Source organism: Zingiber officinale, chromosome 9B (genome assembly GCF_018446385.1).
Source record: "Zingiber officinale cultivar Zhangliang chromosome 9B, Zo_v1.1, whole genome shotgun sequence".
NCBI classification, from domain to species: domain Eukaryota; kingdom Viridiplantae; phylum Streptophyta; class Magnoliopsida; order Zingiberales; family Zingiberaceae; genus Zingiber; species Zingiber officinale.
The window spans coordinates 98036939-98051046 of NC_056003.1; positions in this window are offsets into that span (position 1 = coordinate 98036939).

Here is a 14108-nt window from a genome sequence, read left to right on the forward strand (position 1 = left end):
GTAGAACAACAATGTAAACACGTGAGTATGCAAATGTGTATGCATTCATGTGTGGTACCTGGTCAATGGACATGACTCCCTTTTTATACCGCATCTCATAACCTTCACATTAATGAGACAACATATAATGTTTAGTGTCAGAATATGTCGGGTGGTGGAGTATACACTACAGCCTTCCTATAGGCGGAGGAAGGCTCCATTGCATGCATATGTCAAAGTAATGACATATTCCTGATAGATTGTTATAACTCTCTGATAATGTTATCTTCTAGAGAGAGTCCGACCGGCTATGGGCCGACGAGCTTTAAACTAGGAGTTATGAAGTGGGGAGCTAAGTCCCGTAAATCCGACCGACGCTGGGGTCGGGTGGATATAAGTTGAGATCCTTGCATTTTTGAAAAGTGGGAGTTGAGCTCCTAAGGTCCGACAGGCCTTTGAGTCGACCAAATTAATGCTAGGATTCAACATCCGCACAGATAATATATCCGGTCAGACTTTATGTCGGGTGTTCATCTTGCACTTGGCCGCTATAATTGAGTATAAAGTCCGGTCCAACCGAGCGATGCACTTAGCGTGTCCAATCGGTCCTTTGGTTCAGTCGGCCAGAGCACTTGACAGTGACAGTGGACTTATTTGGGCATGACACTGATACAACCTGCTAAGTAAAAGATTTTTTTAAAAATACTTAAAAATACTTTATCAAATACATAATTTTTTTTATCTTTTCAAAAATAATTTATTTTTATTTTCAAAAAATGTCTAAAAAAATAGACTTCCTCTTTCAAAAATATTTTGAACTTTTGAAAAAGTTTAACTTTTAAAATTAATGTTTAAAATAAATAAAAATTAATGTCTTAACCTTCCTTTCACTTCCCCTTAATTAATGTTAAAAATATTTGAGGGTCCTAGAGTCCAAGCATGTAAAATAAACATAAAAGTTATTATTTATTTTCTTAATTTTTCATCTCACTCGTTTTATGTTATCAAACATGTTCAGCTTATAAGTGTATGTGAGACGGAGTTAAGTTAAGTTGATTTTATCTTTAACTTTGAAAAATATTTATGATATAGAAGTATATTTCAAAAATAATTTAAGTTAAATTTATATTTTAAAAATACTAAATTTGATATTTTAAAATATAAATTTGAATTTAAAAATTTTAAAATGCTAAAGATAAAAGTATTTTAAATTTGAGTTTCAGAATAATTAAGTTTGAATTTTAAAACTTTTTAAATAATATTTAAAAATAATTATGATTAAGATTTTGAAAATTAAATCATTTGAAAATAATTTATTTTGATTAAGGATTTTAGAATTAACTGAAATTAATTATACTTTTAAAATTAATTATGATGTGAAACTAATTAACTTTTTAAAATTAATTATGATTTGAAAATAATTATAATTTAATTATGATTTAAAAATAATTAACATTTTAAAATTAATTATGATTTGAATATAATTATAATTTAATTATGATTTGAAAGTAATTATAATTGAATTATGATTTAAAAATAATTAACATTTTAAAATTAATTATGGTTTGAAAATAATTAACATTTTGAAATTAATTATGATTAATATTTTGAAATTAATTGAGATTTTGAAATTAATTAAACTTTTATAATTAATTAGATTTTGAAATTAATTATGATTTTATAATTAATTATGAATTTTAATTGAGTTATCTTTAATTTAATTAATTTTGATTTGGTTAACTACTTTAAACCTAGGTTCATCTCACCCTTTTCTAGATTTTCAATTAGGGAACCTTAATAGTTTTGTGAGATAGTTAATTTAATCTTCAATTTAAATTCCAATCTAAGGATTGATCAACATTTGAATTAGACTAAAGTTTAACAGTTAGTTAATTAAATATCTATTTCAATAATTGGTTTCTAGGTTGTGACGAGGCACTAGGCCTTCTTGGGTATGGGATGATTCACCACTTCTAGACAAAGCCTTTTAAAAAAATTAAATATTTATTTTCCTTTCTGAAAATCCTAAGTCTAACTAATCAAGTGTGGATCAAGCCTAAGTCCTTATCTATCCTAATCTAAGCATGTATAATGAAAAATAATAAAGCAAATATCAGACAATTCTATTTTATAATAAAGACGATCTTTTTGTTGGCTCCCCTTGGATCATAACCTCGATAAGATTTATCAAAGTAATGAATTTGATCCTTGGGGATCCAATATTGACCAAGTCCAACTTGATTAGTCAGATTAGACTTTGGGACTCATGCTTGGACTATTTTTCTATTTGTTCCGTTGACAAGAGATAAGTATGATTTGAATTTGTATTTAGTCTTGTATCCAAGTCCAAATTGATTGTATACGGCCCTTTGCTTCCCAAGAATTAAATCAAGATTCTTGGAACCCAAGGTGAACCATTCCAATATTCCCTTAAGTTCCTTGACTTGATCTTTCAGACTGGAATTTTATTTCTCAAGTTGTTGAACTTGAGTTGAAGTTCCAGTTTGAATAAGTTCAATCAAGGAGCTTTGGCTAGTCACTTCCTTAAGGGTTGTTACCTCTTTTTGAAGTGACTTGACTTGGATATTTGACTTAGCTAATTTACGCATTAAATAGTTAATTAAATTATATAGTTTATCTACTTGAGAAGATCTTACAGGGTTGTTTGGCCCTTCGAAAACAGATACGGATACATGGCTTGTTTCGGACTCGGCTTCGGATTTACTTTCAGTTTCAGACTCGTCGAGTTGTTCTCGGGCTGGAAGTGAGAGGAGACTTGACTGCTCGAGGTCCTCGTCGGAGTCTTCTAATGAAGATTCGTCTCACGTTGCTTGAAGCGCCTTCTTCTTCCGTTGCTTCTTTATTTCCTTTTGGTTTGGACAGTTAGCTTTAACGTGTTTCTTCTTGTTGCAATCATAGCAAGTTACTTCTGACTTGATTTTTGGGCTTGGTTGCGTCGTTTTTTATTGGGTCACCTTTTTGATCTCCTTTTTGGTGAATCCTTTCTTCTTCGTGTATAGTCTCCGGACTAGGTTCACAAGTTCGACAACAATCTCATCGTCGTCTTCTGAGTCCGGTTCATCTTCAGACTCGGGTTCAGTATGACGCTTGAGCTTTGGTTCCCGTGTTCTGCTTGTACCTGCAATCAAAGCAATACCTTTCTCACCTGACAACGCATTAGTCTGTTCATGAAGTTTAAATTATGAAAAGAGTTCATCTAGTCTAATTGATGAAAGATCCTTGGATACCTTGTAGGCGTCTATCATTGATGTCCACAATGTATTCCTCGGAAAAGCATTTAGTGCGTACTTTATTATATCGTGGTTTTCCATTTCTGTCCGATTGTGTGGAGTCTGTTCAGAAGATCTTGTATGAGAGAGTGAAGCTGGCTCGCTGACTCACTTTCCTGCATTTTTATATTATATAATTTATTTAATATTAAGTCTCGTTTGCTTACCTTCGTATCGGAAGTACCCGCGTGCAACTCGATCAATTTATTCCACAACTCCTTTGCGTTGTTAAAGGGGTCGACCTGGTTCAACTCTTCTTTTGTCAAGCCGCATTGTAAGGTTCGAGTCACTTTGGCATTGTCCTCGATCTTCTTCATCAAGGTTGTGTCCCAGTTCTGGCATGACACTCGCTTTCCAGCGCCGTCGAGTGGGAGTTCAAGGCCGGTTTGGATGATTATTCACATCTCAACTTGCATCTTGAGGAGGTACTCCATTCGGCCCTTCTAGTAGCCAAAATCCTCGTCGGAGAAAAGAGGCAAGCGGGTTGTGCTGTAGCCTTCTTGGTGGGCCATAGATATAGAATCTCATACACAAGAAAAAAATTACGAATGTTCCAAGACTTGGTCTTGGATTAGTAGTGGAGGAGAAAAATAAAATACTAATTTTGAGAAAAAATAATAAAATATTAATAAAAAATATTATTATAAATTTTGGAAAATACAATATTTCACCAATACTGACCAATGGTGAAAAGATGAAAATAAATTTTTTAAAAATAATTTTAGAGGGTAAAACGAATGCCCCGCTCTGATACCAATTGTAGGATCGTAGATGTGCTAGAGGGGGGGGGGGGGTGAATAGCACGCGTTGCCTTTTCACTCGTTTCGGAAAGCACATAGAATACGCAGCGGAATAAAGAATGAAAAGACAAGCAACGCTAACAAACTTTCTTTTACTTGGTTCGGAGCCTGTGGCGACTCCTACTCTAAGGCCCGCACGTGAGAGTACTTTCGATGGGCAATCACTATAAGCTCGAGAAATCTTTACAAGATCAATTACAATTGTAATATTAAAACTAAGTTACCAACAATACAAAGATGTTGAAAGGAACGTCAATTGTCAGCGTAGCAGTTAAGCGTTGTTGAAGTGTTTAGTCGCAGCACACAGGAGCGCAAGTAGTCTAATTTTTTATTGCTCTAAAGTGCTGGTCGAGGCTCCTTTTTATAGCCGAGCTTGACCTGATCCAGATCCCCTGATCTCAGGATCAGGTTTGACCCGCCGTTGATCGGTCGACCGATCCCCAGGTTCGGTCGACCAATCCCACCTAAATCGATCAACCTTCCAATCTCGGTTCTGCTGCTCCAATAAAGTTTCTTCATTCGGTCGACCGATCCCGCTGTTCGGTCGACCGATCCCCAACTTATCTGGTCCGATCAACTCGGCTCGACCATGTCATCGCTTATTCTCGGTTCGATCGACCAATCCTGAGGTTCGGTCGATCAATCCCTCTGTCAAACCCAACCCACTCGTTGGAACTCTGATCTTGCTACTTGGAGGTTCGGTCGACTAAACCGAATGTTCGGTCAACCGATCCCGGTCGAATCTAACCCTGCAACAAAGTGTTAGTCTCATGTAAAATAGAGTTAGACAAATAACAATTAATTAAGTAAGATAACTTTTGACAGCCTTCGGACTGTCCGGTTCTAACTTCGAATTTTCTCCGAAAATCCTAGGTCGAATCGATGCCTACTGTTCCCTCACAGGAGAATGCGTGCTCACCTACTCCTCTCAGGAGAAGTTACTTGTTGCTAGACCGGTCCTCCAGACCGACTGGACTTTTGCTCAGCGCCCGAGACTTCCGGTTTTCATGCTGGACGTCCGCTCCATAACCAGTCTAGACTTCCACCCAGTCCACGACCATCAGGATTTCAACCTAGAGTCTCCAACTCTAGGATTTTGCCTAAAGCGCTCGACCCACCAAGACTTTCCACTTAGGGTTACAACCCCCTAAGACCTAGGGTTATCGCCCCCTAGGGTTTTCCACCTGCCTAACCACAGTTAAGACTTTTCATCACCTAGGGTTACCACCCCCTAGGATTTAGGGTTACCACCCCCTAGGGGTTTCCACCTACCTAAAATCCACTAGTACTTTTACCTAAGACAACTTAGGACTTTCCTGCAAGCTCAATCAACCTTATTAGACAACAAGACATCTTAATTTTTGAACCCTTTGTCATTATCAAAACACAGGTTTGATCGTCTGGTGCTTCCTGCACCAATACAAGCTCGCTTATAACTCTGCTAAGCAGCACGAGAGTCTGGGACATAGGCACAAGAGGAGGTTTGCTTATAACTCGACCAAATAGCACGAGAGTATAAAATAGGCGTAAGAGCAGACTCGCTTATAACTCGACCGGTCAGCACGAGAGTCTGGAAAATATACGAGGGCAGGCTCTCTTATAACTCAGCTAGTCGACACGAGAGTCTGGGACAGGTATGAGAGCAGGTTCGTTTATAACTCAACCGGTCTGCACGAGAGTCTAGAGGCATAGTGTATAACCCGAATGCCTTAGAACATGAGCGCGAGGGCATACTTTCTTATAACTATCCCAGTCGGTATAAGAGTCTAGGATAGGTGCGAGAGCAAGCTCGCTTATAATTTTATCGGTCAGCATGAGAGTCTGGAGGCACAGTGTATGACCTGAATTCCTCGGAGAGTGGGCGTACAGTGTATAACCTGAATGTCTTGAAAAATGGGTGTGAGGGTAAACTCGCTTATAACTCGGTCGGTCAGCACGAGAGTTTAGGACAGACGCGAGAGTAGGCTCACTTATAACTAGATCAGTCGGCACAAGAGTCTGGGATAGACGAGAGAGCAGGCTACCTTATAACTCGGCCGGTCTGCACAAGAGTCTGGGACAAGCGCAAGAACAAGCTTGCTTATAACTTGGCCGGTCGACACGAGAGTTTAGCATATGTGCGAGAGCAGACTCGCTTATAACTCGGTCGGTCGACATGAGTGTCTAGGATAGGTGCGAGAGTAAGTTCGTTTATAACTTGGTTGGTCGGCATGAGAGCCTAGAGGTCTAGTGTATAACCCGAATGCCTTGGAGAACTGGAGAAATAGTGTATGACATGCATACCTTGGAGAGTGGAGGCAGAGTTTATGACCTAAATGCCTTGGAGAATGGAGGCACAGTGTGTGACCTGAATGCCTTGGAACATGGGCACAAGGGCATGCTTATTTATAAATCGATCAGTTGGCATGAGAGTCTAGGACAAGAGCAAGAGTAGGCTCACTTATAATTCAGCCAATCGGCATGAGAGTCTAAGACAGACACGAGAGCAAGCTTACTTATAACTCAGTCAGTCGACACGAAAGTCTGAAGGCATGTTGCATGACTATAATTCCTTGGAACATGGGAGTGAGGACATGCACACTTATAACTTGGTCAGTTGACATAAGAGTCTGAGACAGGTGTGAGAGCAGACCCACTTATAACTTGACGAGTCGGCACGAGAGTTTGGAAGCACGGTGTATGACCTGAATGCCTTAGAGAGTGGATACACAGTGTATGACCTAAGTGCCTTGAAACATTGGCACAAGGGCATGCTTACTTATAACTCGACTAGTCGATACGAGAGTCTAGGGCAGGCATGAGAGCAGACTTGCTTATAACTCGATCGTTTGACACAAGAGTCTGGAGGCGCGGTGTATAACCCGAATACCTTCGAACATGGGTACGTGGGCATGCTCGCTTATAACTCAACCGGTTGACATGAGAATCTGGGACAAGTATGAGAGTAGGCTCGCTTATAACTTTGTCAGTCGGCATGAGAGTTTGGGTCAAGTGCGAGATCAGGCTCGCTTATAACTCGGTCAGTAGGCATGGTATATGACCCGAATGTTTTGGAACATGGGCGCGAGGGTATGCTCGCTTATAACTTGGTTGATTGACACAAGAGTCTAGGACAGGCACAAGGGTAGGCTCGATTATAATTTGGTCAAGCGACACAAGAGTCTAGGAGGTACGGTGTATGACCCGAATACCTTGGAGAGCTGAGGAGACATGGTGTATGATCCGAATGTCTTAGAAAACTGAGGAGATATGATGTATGACTCGAATGCCTTGGTCTTTTTGTTGTGTTAAGGATAGAGATATATTTTGAATTATAAAATATAAAATTTAAATTTCAGACTTATTTATCGGGCTAGGATACATGCCCAACTGAATTTCGAAAAGCCGATCGTGCGACCATTCATAGATACCATCGAGTGGTCATTTGGAGATACCAACCGAGTGACCATTTGAAGATACCAACTGAGCGACCATTTGGAGATACTAGCCGAGTGGCCATTTGAAGATACCAACCAAGCGACCATTTAGAGATATCAACCGAGCAACCATTTGGAGATATTAATCGCCTACTAGATAAGTATAGGGATATAGTCTAAATTTAAACTCTAAAATTCAAGTTCATACTTATCTTGAGATGACTTGAGCCGATAATCTCAAATTTCCAAGTAGGGTTGGATGGGTTATGACATCAAATTTGAAGAGTGGAAGATTGGAAAGGAAGAGCGTCGTATTGGCTTTGAAAGTTTGATCATTGAAGTTACCGATCGAATGTTTGGTCTAAGCGTCTACCCATCTCTTCCTACTATATTCTTAAAGGATATCCTTGAGGGGAGGGTGAGGTTGATCCTTTATTTGCTTCTCATGATTTGGTCGTTTGACAAAGCCTCTTGACATACTGATGACACTCACTAGTAGCATGATAAGGAGATTGATGGTATTCACAAAAATGTATGTGCCTTTCAGGCAGTGACTGACCCACTTCCCACATGGCCATTTCTTCCTAGATCGGCGGAAGATTTAGCAAGAGTTTCTAGGGTGTTCCGGAAGTGATAGTGGTTTCTGACCGTCTTGACCGATTGGAGCTAAAACAGTCACCTCCTTCTGGACGGCCTAAGGTTCCTCTACATTAATGTATTTGATTGTTTTCCCCATCAGGTCGTTGAAGTCCCTTGGGGGCTTTCTGATGAGGGCTCAAAAAAATTTTCTATCACGCCCCGGCGGACAATCTGAAACTTCTACAAACACTATATACCTCAGCCACATGCGGCTGAAATAATAACAATAATAAAACCATCACCGCGCAGTTAATATCAATTTCAGCCTCTGGCTGACACAACCACATAGTTTAATAATAATCAACCTGAACAGTAGTACAATGACTCGAAAACAACCCTACTCAACTACACTCGTAAAGCTCAAATCCGACGATAAAACCAACTTACCTCTTCTGCCATCTAGGCAGGCATGGAGTAAAACATATCCAAACCACAATAAAGTCCATCAACGATAAGAAATCCATACAAGATCCATAAGTAAAAACAATCCAAAACATAACAAGTTCAAAACATAGTATAATAAAGAAGAAAACCAAAAGATCAATAAGTCCTCGTGGTCTGCAGGGGACTAGCAACCGGAACTCTCTCCTGACAGCATCAACCTGGAAAATAACAACAATGGAGGCGGGGTGAGTCCAACACTTAGCAGGTACAACTGATATACAAAGTAGGGAAATAACACCTAGCGCTAATCATGCGTACAGTCTCCTGATATAAGAAATATAAAAATGCATCTGAAGTAAACAGGAGAGAAACTGTACTAACCAGGACCTGGGTATAAGGACAAACAGTCCGAGTGATATGGAAATCCTGTATGCATGTCAAACATAGGTATCCAAATAATATGCAGCATATAAATGCAGCAAACACAAACACAAGCAATAAATGCATCATGCATATGATGCCAATGATGCGTCCTGGTCACCCCTGACGCCAGTCGATCATCTCACACAATAGTGAGGCCGAGTGGGTAGGGCTGTGACAACCGTGCACTCTGTCGTCACTACTCCTGATGAGTGACCGAGTGGACGGGATGCTGTCGGAGTACACCTATCCTCCTACCCCAAATCATAAATGGGGGAGCGCAATGCTCTCAACTCCCGGTACATGATGACGGGGAGAAATCCCTGCCGGATAACACGTTGTGTCACACTACCCATGAGCGGACCAACGGTGCCTAACAGAGTCCCTGCTGCAACACACTCTGCCTGAATCGACCACTAACCCATGAGTGGTGGTGTGTGCAGATCCATGTAACTGGCGATGTGCTCAACAATAATGGAGTGGACTATCGCACAGCATGCAATCATGCAAATGGTGCATGACACTAACCACAAAATATCCTGACCTAATCCATATATATATATATATATAAGTGCATCATAGGTCAACGAATCAAATCAAAGGTACACAGAAGGTATAAAACCTAGGTCCTGAACATGGTGAAGCATGGTATATCACTACCCCTATAAGCATGTATCAACAGGTAAGGAATACATGAGATGCAAAACAAGCAATCAATCAATCATGTAACAAGTATCGGGTAGTGATTAATCGGAACAAATAAGAACATAATTAATGCAACTTGTTATATTCACTACTATATATATCAAATGACATAAGTCAAAAGTACCCGCCTCCGATAACATGGTCCAAATCTGACTCCGAGATACTCGTCTCGCGTCAAAGTCCTGTGTCACCAAAATATATATATTTTATTTAGCTAATATTCAAATGAATGGCTAAATAAAATCCTTAAGGTTAAATTAGGATAAAACCCTAACCAACCTAATCATCGAGTATAACCCACCTACAACAAAATAATAATACCTAACTAATATCAAGTTCGAAACATGAACTATAATTTACCATATATCAAAACGTACCTAAATCACTTCATAACCAACACCACAATATTCATTAATCGGATTAGTGCTCAACATGGAAACTAACCTTAGTAACCTCCTTCTTTCAATCCTCAACTGAAGCAAGATCGCTGCAATAAATCAACAAGCCCCAAAACTGAATGCCCAACTATTAGGTCACTGCCGGATAGGATCTGCTGTAGAGCAAAGTGATTAACCCTAAGAGATGTTACTGCCAAAACAAACTACGCCAATTTGCACAACATCACTTACAAAAATCTAATATCAACCATGTCTTACCTAAAGCGGTGCCAATGGCTTCCTCTTTGGCAAATTGTGCATCTAACCAATAACACTCTACTGTTGGCTTCTGATTCGGAAAACCCACTGCTGAATGCTGGAGAGACTCTTACTCTCGGAACCGAAACCAAAGTTGAAATGGTTGCTGCGATGGGTGAAGAAAGAACCCGTCAGTGGAAATCTAGTGCTCGGCAGAACCTGGTGGCCGGCTGTCGTCGCTAGGGCAGAGGCTCTGCTCGACGATCGGAGGGAAGGCTCTAGGGCTGAGGAAGGCCGGCGGCAGCGCTGGGTCGGTGGAGGCGAAGCAAACTCGGCGGCGGCACAACCCAATCTAGGGCACGGCTGGCGCTGCTCCGGTCCAGAGAGAGCAGCGGCGTCGGTAGGGTTCGGCTAGGGCACTCGAGAGGGAGGTCTGTGGCACTGCTCCGGGCGACGACGACGGCTAGGGCTCGAATGCCGGCGCTTGGGCTGTGAACTGGCGTCGCTGGTGTGGAGATGGGGAAGGGAAACGAAGGGAAATACTCGGCAGCGGAGGGGAAAAATAAGGTTTTGGCGCCGCGCGGAGGAGAAGAAATAGAAGGAGGAGGAACTGCCGTGGCCGGCGGTTAGGGCTCAGGATCGGCGTCGGCCGCGTGGAGAAGAAAAGAGAACGGTGGAAAGAAAAGAAAAGAGAAAATAAAAGAAAATAAAGAAAATAAAGAAAAGGAAATGTAAATATAAACATTTCCTCGCTTAAACGGGGTAACCTAAACATGCTTTTTCCGAGCCCCATTTTTGTCCTCGTTAACTCGTCCGTACGAGCTCCGAAAAATTCCCAAAAAATTTCCAAAAATTCCCTTATCAATATTTGCCTATTTTCAGTATTTTACATTTTCCTTCTGAAAGGCCTTAGGAGAAAACTCTTATTAATATCTCAGAAGTGGCGGATGGAAGATCTAGCGTCACTTGATTGAATCGTTTAATGTATACTTATAGGGATTCTTTGGCCCCTTGCTTGAGTGTGAACAAACTCGGGCTGGTCTTTTGATATCTCCTGCTGCTGGAAAATGGTGTAGGAAAGCTTTGCGAAAATCTTTAAAGCAACAAATAAACTCAGCTGGGAGCAGGCTGAATCATTTTTGTGCTGAGCCAGAAAGAGTGGTAAGGAACACTCGACACTTGATACCATCCTTATATTGATGAAGGATAGCTGCATTTTCAAATTTAAGTAGATGATCTTATGGGTTGATCACTCCTCCATATTCTCTAATCGTCAAAGGGCGAAAGTGACTCGGCGGTCTGTCTTCCAAAATGTCTTGAGAGAATGACACACTTATCCGTTCAGGAAAAATACTGGCCATCAGATCTTTCTTCTTTCGAAGGTCCCGAGCAGGTGCGTCTCTAGAAGATGGTATTTGGGGCCCTTCTGCTTGTCCCATATTATCGAATGGGATGTGGAATAGTGTCTTATGATATGCAAGTGGGGAGGGCAGTACAGGCGACAAGTTGCTCGGTTGCTCCGGCACTTGCACGAAGCATGCCGAAGGAGGAGGAATTGATTGGAACCCCATTGGTCCTTCCACTCGGGTCCCTCGTTCGATGTGAGGGCCAAACATTGACATAGCAGGATTGTTTTGTAAAGGACATCCAGCTACTGTCTATTGTTGTTGCACTAACTTCTGCACTCGGGCAGTTATTAGCAACTTTAAGTCTTTTTGTGATAAAGTGATGGTGGTGAGTCATCCAACCTCTTCCATCTTTGCGTTTCAGATTTAGGTAAAGTTCTCACAAACAACTACAAATTTGATCCTGTCTAAAAGTGGGGGAGATGACGTGCTGGCTAGGGGGCGTCGAGGAGGCTTGTATATTGACCGGGAGAAAACTCTGAATTGGAAGAAGATGACTCTAACTGATCCTGGAGCTAAGTGCTACGAACTAGCGCACACCACAGATAGAACCAACGAGAATGTTAGAGTGAGAACCAGGAAAGGGCTCCCTAGTGCAGACACTCCGATGCTTAAGTCAAAACAGTAGCAGAGAGAAATGGAGAAGACGATGAACAATAGAACAATAATGTAAATGTACGAGTATGTGGATGCATATACATTCATGCACGTACCTGGCCAACGGACAAGACCCCCTTTTATACATCTCTCATAACCTTTGCATTAATGAGACGATATAAAATGTCTAGTGTTAAGAGTATGTCGAGTGGTAGATTATGTACGATAGCCTTCCTATAGGCGGAGAAAGACTTCATTGTATGTATATGTCAGAGTAATACCATATTCCCTGACAGGTTATTATGATTCTCTGATAATCACTACAACAAAAACCTTCATAAACATCGGTTTTCCACCGGTGTCTATTTCATTTTCGACTGATGTCTATGAAGCCGATGTTAAAAGTCTGCCATTTTAGACATCGGGTTAAAACCGGTGTAGTATCACTTAACGACACCGGTCTTCCAATCGGTTATTAACCGGTGTAGTATCACTTAACGACACTGTTTCATCAACGGTGTAAAACCGATATAATATTGTATGTTAATAACACCAGTTTTGGCAGCGGTAAATGATCGATGTAATATTAGTTAATAACACCGGTTTTGCAGCGGTGGAAAACCGATGTAATATGTATATTTTTTAACAGCACAAATTTGATTTCCGAAACAATGAAAAACCAACAATAAAAAAAATACACAAATATTCACAAATTATACAAATATTCTTCATTCAATAATATCCATAAAATACATAAATATTCACAAATTATATAAATAATCTTCTTACAACAATATCCATAAAATACCCAAACATTCTTTTTACATCAAAAGCTAGCTAATAGATATCAAAATCAAGGTAGAACATTCTTTTAACACATCAAGGTAGAACCGCACTTCAAATGTAATCTAGCATGCATTCAGCCCACTCGAACCACACTTCATCAATTTCAACTCTGGAGTACTTGAGATTTGTAAACTGTAAAAACACATAAATCCACCATATGTCAAATAACTAAAACAAATGTGTACATGTATCAAATAAAATAGAATACTGAGTTTTTAAAGGCTGTTGTGGAAGATAACGAATATAACATAGAATCTAAAACTTTCATATATGACACTTAGTATATGCTGCTTAGAATATAACATAGATAATTTGCTCCTTCTAATTCAAGTGTACAGATTGATAAGAACCGACAGTATCATACAACAACTTACTAGGCATGATAATGGTTGAACAAAGAAATATGACTACACAACAAATCCAATGAAGGAAGCATAGAAGAACAAAGCTACCTCTGATGAAGAGATATACTATTTATTGTACTACCTCTGATGCCATCTTGGTATCCTGAATATCCTGCACTAAGCCCCCTATTTTATGTGATTTCTGCTACCAAGCACAGCAGCAAGGAATGCGGCAAGAAGGCAGCTGCCTCCTTAGTTCAGCACCCAAAATAGCAAGTTAGAGCTTCCTTTTGGGTCCATTCAATCCTCTAGTAAGTAGAAACTATTTTCCCTTTGGTTTATGATGGATTTGGAGTGTCTTGACCTAAGATATAATCCTCTTGTAGCCCTCTATATTAAAGGCCAGCATACATGGAAAATTCAGCATGTTCTTCTGAAGTCATAACAGGGTAGGTAAACTTTACTTGTAGTTTTTATTCATTTGCTTAATGTAGGAGTAGATTCTAGTAAATTCCCACACATTTAATGTTTAATGATCGGCTAGGGATAAGATTAGGGATCAACATGATCATTTCCTCACTATGATTCAGAGTGTTTCTTTTTTGCGATTTCTATATAAATTCCATAAAATCATGGTTTAGTAAGTA